Here is a 14,927-nt window from a genome sequence, read left to right as displayed (position 1 = left end):
TATATATATATTAGATAAACTAGTTAAAAAACGTTAAAAAGGAAAAGGGTAAAAGTTAAAAAAATTTAGCAGAAGAAGAGAAAAAAAATTGAAAAAGAAAAAAAAAATTAAATTAACTGCAAGGCTAAAGAATCATGGGGAGAAAGCCATGAGTTCTGTGCTTTGCTTTCTCCTCCTCTGGAATTCCGCTTCTCTCCTTGGTATTGAAACTGCACTCCTTGGTAGGTGAACTTGGTCCTGGCTGGGTTTCTTGTTGATCTTCTGGGGGAGGGGCCTGTTGTAGTGATTCTCAAGTGTCTTTGCTCCAGGCGGAGTTGCACCGCCCTTACCAGGGGCCGGGCTGAGTAATCTGCTCGGGTTTGCTTTTGGGAGCTTTTGTTCCCTGAGCGCTTTCCATAGAGTTCCGGAGGACGGGAATGAAGATGGCGGCCTCCCAGTCTCCAGCCCGGAGGAGCCGAGAGCCCGGGGCCCCACTCCTCAGTGCGCCCTCAGAGAACAGCGCCCAATTACTCCCGTCATCCTGGCCTCCGGCCGTGCTCCGAGCTGACCGAGCCTGTGACCATTTCAAGGTAACCCTGAGCTGAGAGTCACTCCTCGGCTCTGTCTCTGTAGCCAGCTTCCCTGTTCTAATACCTGCAAGCCCTGTGGCACTCAGACACCCCGATCCTTCTGTGACCCTGCGGGACATGAGGCCACACTGGCCCCGCGTGGGCTTCACCCCGGTTAAGCCTCTGGAGCAATGTCCCTCAGCAGAACAGACTTTTAAAAGTCCTGATTTTGTGCTCCGTTGCTCCGCCGCTTGCCGGGAGCCTGCCCCTCCCCCCGCGGTCTATCTTCCCGTCGCTTTGGATTCACTTCTCCGCCAGTCCTACCTTTCAGAAAGTGTTTGATTTTCTGTTTCTAGAATTGCTGTTCTTCTTCTCTTCGATCTTCCGTTGGATTTGTAGGTGTTTGCAATCTTTAGATAAGCTATCTAGCTGATCTCCCGCAACCTGAAGTAGTCTCAGCCTGCTACTTCTCCGCTATCTTGACTCCTCCCCCTCCTATTGTTCATTTTTTAAACTATTTTCAATACACCATCCCACAGAGTTGAGCTAATTATTGACGGTTAATTCCCCTAAATAGAATTTACTTAATTTGTGTTATTCAATTTCTGTGATTATCATAAATTTTTTCATCAGTCTCCATGAGAAGACAGGAAATGAAATCTTTAATTACACATATATGTAAAAATATTTTAAGGGTTTTTATGAGACATTATAACGTGATACACTCTTTTCACTTATTTAGAAATGCTGAATTTAAGTGTCATGCACTTATTTTAAATGATTACAACCTACACAAATAACAAAATACTGACGTAAGCCAGATTTGATACTTGACTGAAGAGTATCCCATGAGAGCAGTCCACTGAATGTAGGCATTCAAGACTGGAAGGCAAAGAAGAAAATAGTAACAAGTACTAAAACTGAATAATGTTAAAGAGTACTCATAGTTTTATAGCACATTTTTAGCTATTATAATCAATGAAACAATGTATTGGTCATCACTGAACATGAAAACGGATTTCAATTTTTTCAGTCATTTGATTTTAAATAACACTCATTACATCTTAAATAAATTGATAATAGTAAAACCAATACTTGTGGTGATGAGTGTAGAACCGTAGAAAGAACGTTAAAAAAAGAATTAAACAAATATTCCTGTCACTTACTAGCTGTGGGTAATAAGGATAAATCGTATTGAGTCTATTTATCTATAAAATTTGTGTAATGAACTCTAGTCTGCTTCTCAAAATTATGTCTGTTTAAAGTTGTAATGTATTTATTGGACTATTTTTAACTTGTATGTAAGTAGTATTTTAACACTTCATGAAAACACCGCAGATGATTTATTATGGTGGTTTTCTAAACAAATGAATTTGAAAGTATGCCTTCAAACACACACAAAAATAACATTGACAACTAAACCTAGCTTCAGAGATGGGAAGAAATTTCATTCCTTTCTTGCTTATTATGAGGGGGTAAAAGTTAGCTGTAAAAATGGATTACAAAAACAACAATGATATTGTCATTCATATTAATTCATTAATTGATTTACTATTTCTTTCTAAAGAATGTTACTGAGGGCCTATTGTGTACTGGTATTATTCTATTTGGTGGCCATAAAACTCAGAAAACATAATCTTTCCTCCATGAAGTTTATATTCACTAGAGTGAGATTGGCAACAAGCACTTCAACAAGGAGACATGTACGTCATGTGATGATAGGGCTAGGGAGAAAATTCAACAAGGAAATAAGGATAAAGTTCGCCTTAGTCCAACTGGGCTGCTCTTATTAAACACCAGAGACTGGGTGGCTTACAAACAACAGAAATTTATTTCTCACAGTTCTGGAGGCTGGAAGCCTGAGACATGGTCAGGTGAATGTCTTTTTCCAGGGTTACAGATCCTTTAATCTCATGTAGTGGAAAGGGCCAGAGAAATCTGGAACCTCTTTGATAAGGCACTAATCCCATCTATGAAGGTTCCATTCCCATAAATGAAACATTTCCCAAAGGCCCCACCTCTTAATATCAACATCTTTGGAGGTTAGATTTCAATATGTGAAGTGGGGGTTGGGGGCACTTCAGATCATGGCAAGGTTTGATGGTATGGATGAAGATCCAAAGTTGCAAATCTCACTGCTGAGATAACATCAAATGAAAGTATTGAAGGAAGTGAAGGGGAAGTTATTTGACAATCTATATAATGAATGTTTAAAGATTTTATTTATTTATTTGACAGACAGAGATCACAAGTAGGCAGAGAGGCAGGCAGAGAGAGAGGGGGAAGCAGGCTCCCCACTGAGCAGAGAGCCCAATGCAGGGCTCGATCCCAGGACCCTGGGATCATGACCTGAGCTGAAGGCAGAGGCTTTAACCCACTGAGCCACCCAGACACTCCTATATAATGAATGTTTAAAAACAGGAAACAACAGAGAAGAAAGCCCTGAGGAGAGACCCTGTTCAAGGAAAATCAAAGTGGCCAGTGAGACTAAAGATAAAGGAGAAAGAGGGGGATTATCATAAAGACTCTTGGGGGATTCATATCATAAAAGATCATAATCCTTTGTTGCCAATAAAAATGTTGTTAGTGCCCCCATTATATACAAGTAACTTTAGTAATCACAGATTATTAGAAATGTGAATGAAATTCCTCTTTAAGAGTTCACAATCTACCAGTCAAAGGAATATCACAATCCATGTCATGAAATATAACTAAGGCCATTTTATCCACTATGGAGAGTAAATGAAGGAACAAAACATTCTGAGATGACTGATGAGTAGCTTCAGAAACAAGCTAATGTTTGATGTAGATTATGGTTACAGCATAGGATACTATCAGCTAATGAAACAGAAAAAAATATTTTCAACAGAAGAAATACTGTGCATATGCAAATGATCAAGAAAAGTATGGCAAGCAGGTTAAGAACAGTGAACTTCTGAGCACACTTGAAATGCAGAATGTATTTCAGAGTAGTGAGAGATAGATAAGAAAGTAGACTGACTTCAGATTGTAAAGTGCTTTTTATTCCACAATGAAAAGTTGAGATTTTCCTATATTTTAATAAGCCAGTTCAGATTTTTAGAGAGAAAAATGACAAAATCATTATCACTTAGTAATAGCAATATATGGGTATAGTGGCATTACAGTTTAAAAAGATAGGCTGACAAGAGAGACCCTAAGGCTGTTTTGGTAATTCAAGCAAGCACTGAGGGAAAGTGAATTAAGGAAGTAACAGTGAGGACTAGAAAGTCACAATGAATTTGAGAAACACTTTGGAGATGATAGAGGTACATTTGGTTGGAGGTCTAAGGCCATGGAGGGTATTAGACAATTCAGACATTTTATACAAAGCTGTTTCTGATGTCAGTTATTTTGAGTTGGTGATAAAAATCACAGGCTGTATATAACTGCAAGAAATGAATAGAACACATCAACATCACAGGTCTGTAGAGAAAGGATTATGCAAAGATTATTTCATTTCTACTTTGACTAAATTAGATGATGAAGGGTTAAAGAATTATAAATTATTTTAATTTCAAAGAGAATGGTATTATTGTCTCACAAAATAAACATTAAATTATAAATTAAAATTGGCTCACATATGAATGTTATTACCCAGGATATAATTGTAGTAAAGGAGCATGAATCAAACATAACTGAAAACTCATTACATATTTAGTTCTGGGGCAATGATTTAAGTTCTGGGTAAACAGCAATGAAAAAGAAGGAAATGACTTGTTTTTACTAGAATATCCCAAATTAATGATAATATTATTTTTTAGAAGGTAATAAAAATGATGAATAGTGAACTGCCTGGGCAGCACAGGTGGTTGTCTGTCAAAAAACAAGTGTCTGCTCTGGTTTCAGATCAGATCTCATTTCAGGGTTGTGAGATTGAGCCCCAGTTGGGCTCTGTGTTGAGCACCAAGTCTGCTTGATTTTCTCTCTCTCTCTTCTTCTGACCCTCCCCCCTGCACACTCTCTCTCACTGAAATAAATAAATCCTTTAAAAAAAAAAAGTGAAAAGAGTAATGCATCACTTACAATGTTGATGATAGAAATATATGCAATTTGTTTGAAACATCAAAACTTGCAAATGAATATATTAAATGTGTACTATGTAACATTTCTCTGGTGTCAGACATATTTGCTATCTATTAATCCTAAAACCCCTTTCTAAAAAATTTTCCACTTTTTATAAATTATTCAAAGAAGAATGACATAGAAATTTATGGAAAACTTTTCATACCTAAATGTGTTTATAAATTTAAAAATTAAAACTTTTTAAATATAAAAAAAATTAACTTAGAGGTAATTGGGACTAAAAGCAAAATTGTTGGAATATCAGATCTCCAAGTGCTTGAAGATCCCTGGTGACTGACAGAGAACAAAATGCACTGAAAAAGGGCAAAGCAAAGTTAAAAGATGCAGAAAACATCTTTATTGATTTTTTTTTTCTTTATGTGGTATCTCAAAACATGAAACTTGATGAGATTCCAGATATTTTGATATTTTTGTGGCCAATCCCAGAAGGTTCTAAGGTGAGAATAGAAAAGGATTGGAAGAAAAAATATTGTGAAAATATCTATGCTACCTAGAGCAATCTACACATTCAATGCAATCCCTATCAAAATACCATCAACTCTTTTCAAAGAAATGGAACAAATAATCCTAAAATTTATATGGAACAATAAAAGACTCCAAATAGCCAGAGGAATATTGAAAAGAAAACCAAAGCTGGTGGCATCATAATTCCAGACTTTAAGCTCCATTACAAAGCTATAATCATCAAGACAGTATGGTACTGATACAAAAACAGACACATAGATCATTGGAACATAACAGAGAGCCCAGAAATGGACCCTCAACTCTATGGTCAACTAATCTTTGACAAAGAAGGAAAGAATGTCCAACGGAAGAAAGAGTCTCTTCAACAAATGGTGCTGGGAAAATTGGACAGCCACATACAAAAGAATGAAACTGGATGATTTCCTTACATCACACACAAAATTAGACTCAAAATGGATGAAAGACCTCAATGTGAGACAGGAATCCATCAAAATACCTGAGGAGAACACAGGCAGCAACCTCTTTGACCTCAGCTGCAGCAACTTCTTCCTAGAAACATTGCCAAAGGCAAGGGAAGCAAGGGCAAAGATGAACTATTGGGGCTTCACAAAGATAAAAAGTGTTTACACAGAAAAGGAAACAGTAAAAAAACAAAAACAAAAAACACAAAACAACCAACAGAATGGGAGACGATATTTGCAAATGATGTATCAGATAAAGGGCTAGTATCCAAAATCTATAAAGAACTTACAAACTCAACATCCAAAGAACAAATAATCCAATCAAAAAATGGGCAGAAGACATGAACAGACATTTCTGCAAAGACATCCAAATGGCCAACAGGCACATGAAAAAGTGCCCAATATCACTTCGCATCAGGGAAATACAAATCAAACCCATAGTGAGATATTACCTCACACCAGTCAGAATGGATAATGTTAACAGGTCAGGAAACCACAGGTGTTGGTGAGGTTGTAGAGAAAGGGAACCCTCCTACACTGTTGATGGGAATGGAAGCTGGTGCAGCCACTCTGGGAAACAGTATGGAAGTTTCTAAAAAGTTGAAAATAAAGCTACTCTATGACCCAGCAATTGCACTACTGGGTATTTACCCTAAAGATACCAATGTAGTGATCTGAAGGGTCACGTGCACCACAATGTTTATAGCAGCAATGTCTACAATAGCTAAACTATGGAAAGAGCCTAGATGTCTATCAACAGATGAATGGATAAAGAAATGTACACACACACACACAAACACACACACACAATGGAATATTATGCAGCCATCAAAAAACCAAAATCTTGCCATTTGCAACAACAAGGATGAAACTAGAGGGTGTTATGCTAAGCAAAATAAGTCGATCAAAGAAAGACAATTATCATATGACCTCACTGATATGGGGAATTTGAGAAACAAGACAGAGGATCATAAGGGAAGGGAGAGAAAAATGAAACAAGACAAAACCAGAGAGGGAGACAAACCAAGAGACTCTTAATCTCAGGAAACAAGCAGAGGGTTGCTGGAGGGGAGGGGGATGAGAGAGATGGAGTGGCTGGGTGATTGACATTGGAGAGGGTATATGCTATGGTGAGTGCTGTGAATTATGTCAGTCTGATGAATCACAGACCTGTACCCCTGAAACAAATAATACATTATATGTTAATTTAAAAAAAATGAAAAGAAGGGCAAAATATTTTTGGATTTGATGGTTTCCATTCCTATACCAAATAATGCAATAAGATTTTGAACCCAATTTAAAACTCCACATCTTATCTTCAAGGTCTTGAAAAAGTTAAGTCCTTATCACCTTAACAACTATATGATTACATTTACCCTCTGTCATCACATCTACTGACTCACAGCGTTATGTACTCCAAGGTTGTTTTTAAAGGAACTATCTAAAGGAAATTTCTTCATTGCAGTTAAAGGACAAAGACTATATTATAGACTTCTCATTTCTCAATATTCCTTTGAAATTCACTTACATCTGGATCTAGTTTTTTGTTTGTTTGTTTTGTTTTGTTTCTTGAGAAAAAGCAGACTCATGTTCCTAGGCATTCGGTTAAGATGTTTAATGATTCAGATTTCCTTTGTTTGGTATTCTGAACCTCATCTAGATTTTCTCAATGGAGAAGTTAAAGGATGAGAGACTCATCTATCAATGACTCATCCATCAGTGGATAATGATGATGGACTTAGAGCAGTCTCTAAGTCATCATTTGTTCACAATTTCAACATTTTAAAAAAATCTTCTATAAGGATGCAAGACACAGAGGTTGACAATAAAGAGATCAAAAAGAATCATGTCTTGCCTCCAGTGGTTGAAATATATTAGCACTAGTAACATGAGTAATAATGGGATCACTGTTTGCCAATATGTTATTTTGTGTATAGATATCACCATACAATATTATATATATAAATATATATATTATATATATTTTGTTATGGTAATTTGAAGCAATAACTAGAAGGTTCAAAGTCTAAAAACAAAGCAGCATTTTTTTTTTTTTAAGATTTTATTTGCAAAATTCCCTGCTGAGCAGGGACACTGATGAGGGATTCAATCCCAGGACTCTGGGATCATGATGTGAGCCAAAGGCAAATGCTTAACTGACCACGTCACCTTGGTGCCCCAAAGCAGCACTTTGTTTAATTAATTGTAGCCAAATCTTGTGTTAATTTGGCTCCTGTGAGATGCAGATACCAAATATATTAAACAATGTAGATTATTTTTATATATATATATTTTTTGTTGTTCTTTTTGTTTTGATTTGTTTTGTTTGCTTTTTGTTTTGTTTTGTTTTTTTAAAGATTTAATCATGAGAGATTATGGACTCCAAGAAACAAACTGAGGGGTTGGGGGGGTGGGTTAGCCCAGTGATGCACATTAAGGAAGGCATACATTGCATGGAGCACTGGGTGTTATACACAAGCAATGAATGTCAGAACACTACATCAAAAACTAATGATGTACTGTATGGTGGCTAACATGCCATAATAAAAAATAAATAAAAGATTTATTTATTTGTATGAGAGAGAGAGAGAGAGAGAGAGCATAAATGTGGGGAGGGGCAGAGGGAGAGAGAAACTAGTAGACTCCTCACTGAGTTCAAGGCCAACCAGGGGCTCAATCTCAGGACCCTGAAATCATTATCTGAGCCCAAACCAAGAGTTATATGCCTAACTGACTGTGCCACCCAGGTGCCCCTTATAATTTTTATGTGTCACTAATAATGTACTTTTATTAAATATATCCAGAAAGACACAAAATGGAAACAATGAAACATCAGGAGGTTATAAAGTGTGTATAATATACATTAAAGTAAAGCCATAGGTTAACTTATCAAAATAGCCTAAAAAGCTCTGAATTTGATACTAATATACATGTTATATAAACAGGCCCTGAAAATAGTGAAGAGCAGAACACACTGCAAAATGCAGTTACAACATATTCATGAGATGAAGAGACTGAAATAAAGTAAAAAGAAAAATTGCAGATTACTTCCAACTCACACTTATCATGGCTTATTTCTAGTTCTCTTTACTAAGGCCACCAAATTGTCCCATTAACTGACATTCCAAGAGTTGCTGGAATTACACAGAATTACTGGAGATTATAGGTAGAGTCAGAAGAAATATCGACTACTCTGTGTGACAGAAATATTTTTATGAATGTTCAGAGGTATATGATGTATGGTAACCATTAGAATCTATCTCATCAATCTCTGATCACAGGGAACATACATGAGCAAAGATAGAGCCATACAGGTATGAAATTTTCTATGAAATCCACCCTTCTAACTAGCTATTCCCAGCCAGGGAATAAGCATGGTAGGACTATTTAGGTTTGCCCATTCCTAGAAGATACAGGAATCCCCTGATGCTGGTTGATGCTGACTCAAGTTTCCCCCCTCGTCCCCCCACTCCCCACCAAAGACCATACTGAAGTCTTAGGACCACAGTACAATATTGTTAACTAAATTTAACACTCTGTATGTTCCTATACTTGAAAGTTGCTGAATATAGATCTTAAAAATTCTCAACGCACCCACACACACAGAAGGTAACTATGTGGAGGGAGGGATGTGTTAACTGAGCTTACTGCAGTAAAAAATCATTTCATAAAATATATCAAATCATCACAATATCTACAGTTTTCACATTATATATCAATTATATCCCAGTAAAGCTGTGGAGGGAAGTAGAACTGGGTTGCAGTGTAAGATGTTTCTACCTAAACTTTCTTCCCTCTTTCTTTTAAGTCGAATCAAAACTCCATCAAGGTCTGATGGTTCTCTTGGTCTCCTCAGATTCCTTCATTATCCTATACAGTCTTTGTCCTTAATAAATCACTTGCAAGGGTTAATTGTGCTTTGGATTCTGCTTTACCCATGCCAACTCAGGATGTGACTAAAACTAATCAAAATAGAATTTGTTTTTTTCAGATTTCCAGCCTTCAGATCATTGCTTTGAATTATCATTTCAGAATAGCAACAATATGAAGAGGGAGCTACTACTTAAGGAATGTGTCAGTTTTGTGACATTATTACAAAGAAATTGTTAGCTTTGTATCACTGTTGCTATTTTTATACTTTCTTATAGTTCATGTGTCCTTGTCTTTGGGTGCAGCACAGAAAATGAAAGCTAAGAAAATGGGTTATTACTTAGTCTGTAAGTGCTGAGAAAAATAAGACAAAATAAGAAAACAGAGTCACATAAAATACCTTTGGAAGGAGAACAAAACAGGATGAAGCCCAACAGAAGGAAGAAAGGAAAGTGCAGTGATTCCGCAGGGTCCTGAAGGAGTCTTGGACTCACATGTAAGAAGCCCACAAAGATTCTGCTGGCATTGCCAGGAAAACAGAATAGCACATATACATCTTGCCCAAACACAATGTAGTGATTATCAAATATATATTTACTCTAATGTTTTATTAAAACATTAATCTCAAAGTCAGCAGGGAACCAAAGAACTTTAATAGTAACATTTTCATGTTTCCTCTTACAAATCATTACACAGTAACATAAATTTAAGCCTTGTTACAGATAGAAATTGCCATATATAATCTTCAAAGTTTCTTTAGAATGCTTTTAATATAGTAATAATATTTATTATTTCATTTATTTGTCAAGAAGCAAAGTATTATTAATTAAATTTCGGTTTTAAACAACTAATTAACACAGAAAATATATTAATTATTGAGACACCTGGATGGCTCAGTTGGTTGAGCGTCTGACTCTTGGTTTCACCTGGGGTCATGATCTCTGGGTTGTGCGAATGAACCCCCTCACTGGATTCTTTGCTCAGCACGAAGTCTGCTTGAGATTCTCTCTCTCACCTTCTCCCTACCCTTTTGCCCCTCTCTCTGCTTATACTCGCTTGTTCTCCCTACCTAAAATAAATGGATGTTAAAATCTTAAAATACATATATTAACTATTGAAGATAAACTAAAAGCATAGTTGCTTATCTTTTATGTCATTAAAATGTAATAGATGAAAAGTGGAAAATTCAATCATGTACAGTAAAAAACTGAAACAGACAAATAAGAAACAGTACAATAACTTTATATATTGTTGTTTCTAAAGAAAAACAGTTAACATTGAATTATTGACATAAAATAACTAATTTGAAAAGGAAAACTTTCATTTACACTGTGTTGTTTGTCCCCCATTGGAGATATACCTAACATATTAGAAAAGCCTTCTGTATAAGCACCTCACAGAACATACACACGTACACATCTGACCTTGGTAGACTTGTTTTTTAACTCTTGCTCCTAAATATATTTGCCCAACAAACTTTAAAAAAAATGTGACACTCATTAATATACTATAAAATAGGGTCCCACTTTTCTATCCTATTCATATATACCCTTTTATCAATCATAATGATAAACTGCTCTATATTTAATAACAAGGTTTTTTTTTAAATAACAAGTATTTAATGCTAATGAAACTTAAACCTATTGTTTAGTCTTATTTTAGAATATTTTGTATTAAGTTGGTAAGCTTAAAAATCCTACAATAAGAGATTATGCAGATTAACATGTCCTATGTCTGTTAAATATACACAAAGGAAAGAAGGGCAGGGAAAATTTCACTGCTCAATGTGAATACACATGAAGATATGAAGAAAAAGAGATTTGTAGAGAAAACAGGGAGAAAAGTAAATAATTCTCATTAGAAGCCTGGCTGTCTACATAGGGAAGGACGTGATGAGGAGAAGGATGGGAAATTGGTGCTTCTGAATGTATGGTGGTCAGTTGCTTCTTAGGAGAGGCTGGGTCCCCACCTCAAGCCTAATGATGCAAAGTCCCCAGACTGAACATGTACATTTGGACCTCCCTTGGAACAAGAAGGCATTTGAGAGCTGCATTTACTTATATTATTCTTATTCTCTATCCTTTGAATTATCCATTTCCTGTCTTGATAGAAAATAAAATAAAAACAACCTTAAACCAGTCACAGTCATCATTCTCATCCATCTTTCAACTGAAACTGTTCTGTGTGGTATGAGCTGGCTTACATGGTAGGTTAGCAGGATTGCTGAGAATGGATGTGTGGGTAAGGAGGGTCGAGTATTTCTGGGGTTGACTGATGTGGCACCATGCTCTTCTGTGCATTGGGGTTTTGTGTCCTAGTGAAAGAGGGAGGGCATAGTCACCTATGGGAGAGGGGTAGCTCTGCATCAGACTTGGGTTGGGTATATGAGGTCCAAAAAGAATTTGCATTGACAACTGAGCTTCTGATTCTAGTAATCTCACCAAAGCCCATGTCTTGAGAAGGGTGCCGGTTTTATTCTTTCTGTTACAGGTTTGTCAGCAGATAATTGGCCTGATCCTGAAAGCCAGTGTTGATTGAAATTTAACGTGGCCTCCATATTTATGTAGCCATCTTGGCCTCAAGAATCAGTAAAAAAGTAGCATTAGGCACAAGGCCTACTGGAGGTTGCTATATCCAATACAACAACAACATAAATACCTGCAGTATTACATCACTCTGTTGTGGTAGGCAGAATAATGCCCCCCCAAAGATGTTTGTATCCTAATCCCTGAAATCTGTGAATATGTTAGGTTACATGGCAAATAGTACTAAGCTTGCAGACAGGAATTAAAGATCCTAATAAGCTGACTTTAAGAGAAAGAGAGTCAGCTGGGTTATCCAAGTGAATCCAATTTAATCACAGCTTCTCTAAATGTGGAAGAGGGAGGGAGAAGTGGGAGAGTCAGAATGAGCAAGATGCTGGGAAGATCCAAGAGCCAGAAAATGTGGCTGCCTTAAAGTAGTAAAGGGGAGAAAATGGATTTTCCCCCAGAGCCACCAGCGTCTTGATCATAACCCAGTGAGGCTCATCGAAATTTTACTACAAAAATGTAAGTAAATAATTTTGTGTTGTATTTAAGCTACTGGATTTGTAGTGATTTGTTACAGCAACAGTAAAAAACTCATATATGGCTATAGAGCAGGCCTCGGTGATGCCAAACAGATTATCTATTTATTATGTATTTAATGGAAGACTTTTGTAATTAATAGCAACCTCAACTCCATCAAAATTGAGCCTAGACCTCAAACTATACAGTCTCTAAATGCTCATCCATTCACTCATTCATTCCTTGTAAAGGACAATGGTAGAGGTTCTGCTGGGTTGGTATTTGCTGCCCTGTCTGTAGGAATGATTGACTGTGAGCATACTACAAGCACCTCTTAAATTCAAATCACCTTATTCTTTTTTTGAATGGCTCAAATAAATCTTCCATTTTCTAATCTTGCTAGTAGAGGGAAGTGGCTATGGGGAAAATAATGGAATTGCAATATGGGGAAAGGGTATGCAGGGCCTCTTAGGGTTCTTCCAAGAAAAAAAGTGGTAACTTTGAATGTCCAGGTGACAGTGTATCAAGAGGAAAGCCGGTTGATTCAAAGAGTTTCATAAATTAAATGACCTCCCTACAAAGGTATCACTCACCAAAGTCTTAAATATAGCACATACTGAAAAGCACTAGGAACCACATTTTCCAAACAAGAAAGAACACTGAATGAGCATTTCATGCTCACAGTCATCCCTGGATTATAACCTTTCTGAGCCTACTGACTATAGCTTCTCTTCCTTTTTAGGAGTGTATACCTAAGTCCCTGCACATTGAAAATGCTCTGTAATGATTTAATGATTTGCTAAATGCCTACCATCCACGAAGGCCTCTTAAAAGATGTGTTCTGAAGTCTGAAAGTTTACTTACATTTATACTATGGAAGGGCCTAACACTGCTTCCTGTAATGTTTTTCACATCCTCATGCTCAATTTGTGGATGAGAACTGTTCATGTAAGGAAAGACTTCTTGAAGTATATATGGCAATATGATAGACAGGACTGAGATCTGCTGGGATTCTAAATCTTGCAGAGAATAATAATAGACGACAGATTAGGAATAATTGACAATGTCGTTGTGAAAGTGTTTATATTAACAGAAGAAGGGGCTTTGACTGTAGCTGGGGGCAAAGGCAAGGGATGTCAGAGAGAAATAAATGAATTCAAGGTATTCGGCTTCAAATCTAGCTTCATAAGCTTCCAGTTCTTGTGGTAAGTGGAAAATAGTCTGTGGTATTCATACTAGACTTTTCCTCTTTTCTCACATCATGAGCCATAGGATATGCTTTAATAAGATTCAAGAGAGTGGGCAGTTTGTACTCAGGTTATGACTAAAAGAGATCAACAATCTAATTATAAGTTGTATAGTTATCGCAAAGGTGTAAGTTATGCAGTTATTAGTGACATGTATATGTTACATTTAGGCATAGGTTGAGCTAGAGTCAAATACATTTAAAAACACCTGCCTACACTCAAATTATTTTAGCCATTATTATGGAACACTTTTTTTTTTTTTTTAACAAATGGCATTATTCTAATTAGCATCTCTTAGAATGATTTTGGGGAGTATTTTTTTAAAAAGATTTTATTTATTTAAGAGAGAGAGAGAGAGTGAGAGAGAGCATGAGCAGCAGAGGAGAGGGAGAAGCAGACTCCCCAGTGAGCAGGGACCCTCACCTGGGGCTTGATCCCAGGACACTGAGGTCATGATCTGAGCTGAAGCGAGATGCTTAAAGACCAAGCCACCCAGGCATACCTGATTTTGGGGAAGTATTATTTAGCTTAATTTCATTTTCTTTTAAACAGAAAACATTAGTGCAAAAATGCACATGAATATATATTTGGAATTTGGGGCTTGAACTATAAAACATTATAGTTTACATCAAGGATAGGCCAGGCCATGAAGAAGAATCAAGGTATTTCACCAGAATCTGATTGGATTAGGTTACATAAATATCTACTATAGAAAGAAAATATTGTGCATTAGAATGACTGATATTTAGTTCTATCTCTAATCTACTAAATTTCTAACTCTATATCTGCTTCAATCTTATTTTAGGGATCAAAGGAAGTCATATCTATGAAAATATTGTATACAGAATGAAACACTGTATCATTGTTCTGAGGACTGTCCGCCATTCACAGACATTTACAGTGTCACTTCCATAGTATAGCATCTTTTGTTCTCAGCCAGGCAGTGCATCTCTTTCTTCCTGTCAAACTGAGGGGGACTAATTATCAACAAAGGTGTCTTTGTAACATTTCCGAGTCTAGGAATGTCTGAAATAGGTGTGACTTTTCTATGATTTCTCTCTTTCTGCTTACTTAATACAGGGAACATGGAAGATCTAAAGGAATCTAGGCCCCTGAGTTATCACATGGAAAAACATATTCTTTCCATTAATATGTTCACTGGACTATCATGTGACCGAGAAAAAA

Source organism: Lontra canadensis, unplaced genomic scaffold (genome assembly GCF_010015895.1).
Source record: "Lontra canadensis isolate GAN:19392208 unplaced genomic scaffold, GSC_riverotter_1.0 scaffold1, whole genome shotgun sequence".
In the NCBI taxonomy this organism is placed as follows: Eukaryota; Metazoa; Chordata; class Mammalia; order Carnivora; family Mustelidae; genus Lontra; species Lontra canadensis.
Note: the sequence above shows the minus strand (reverse complement) of the source record.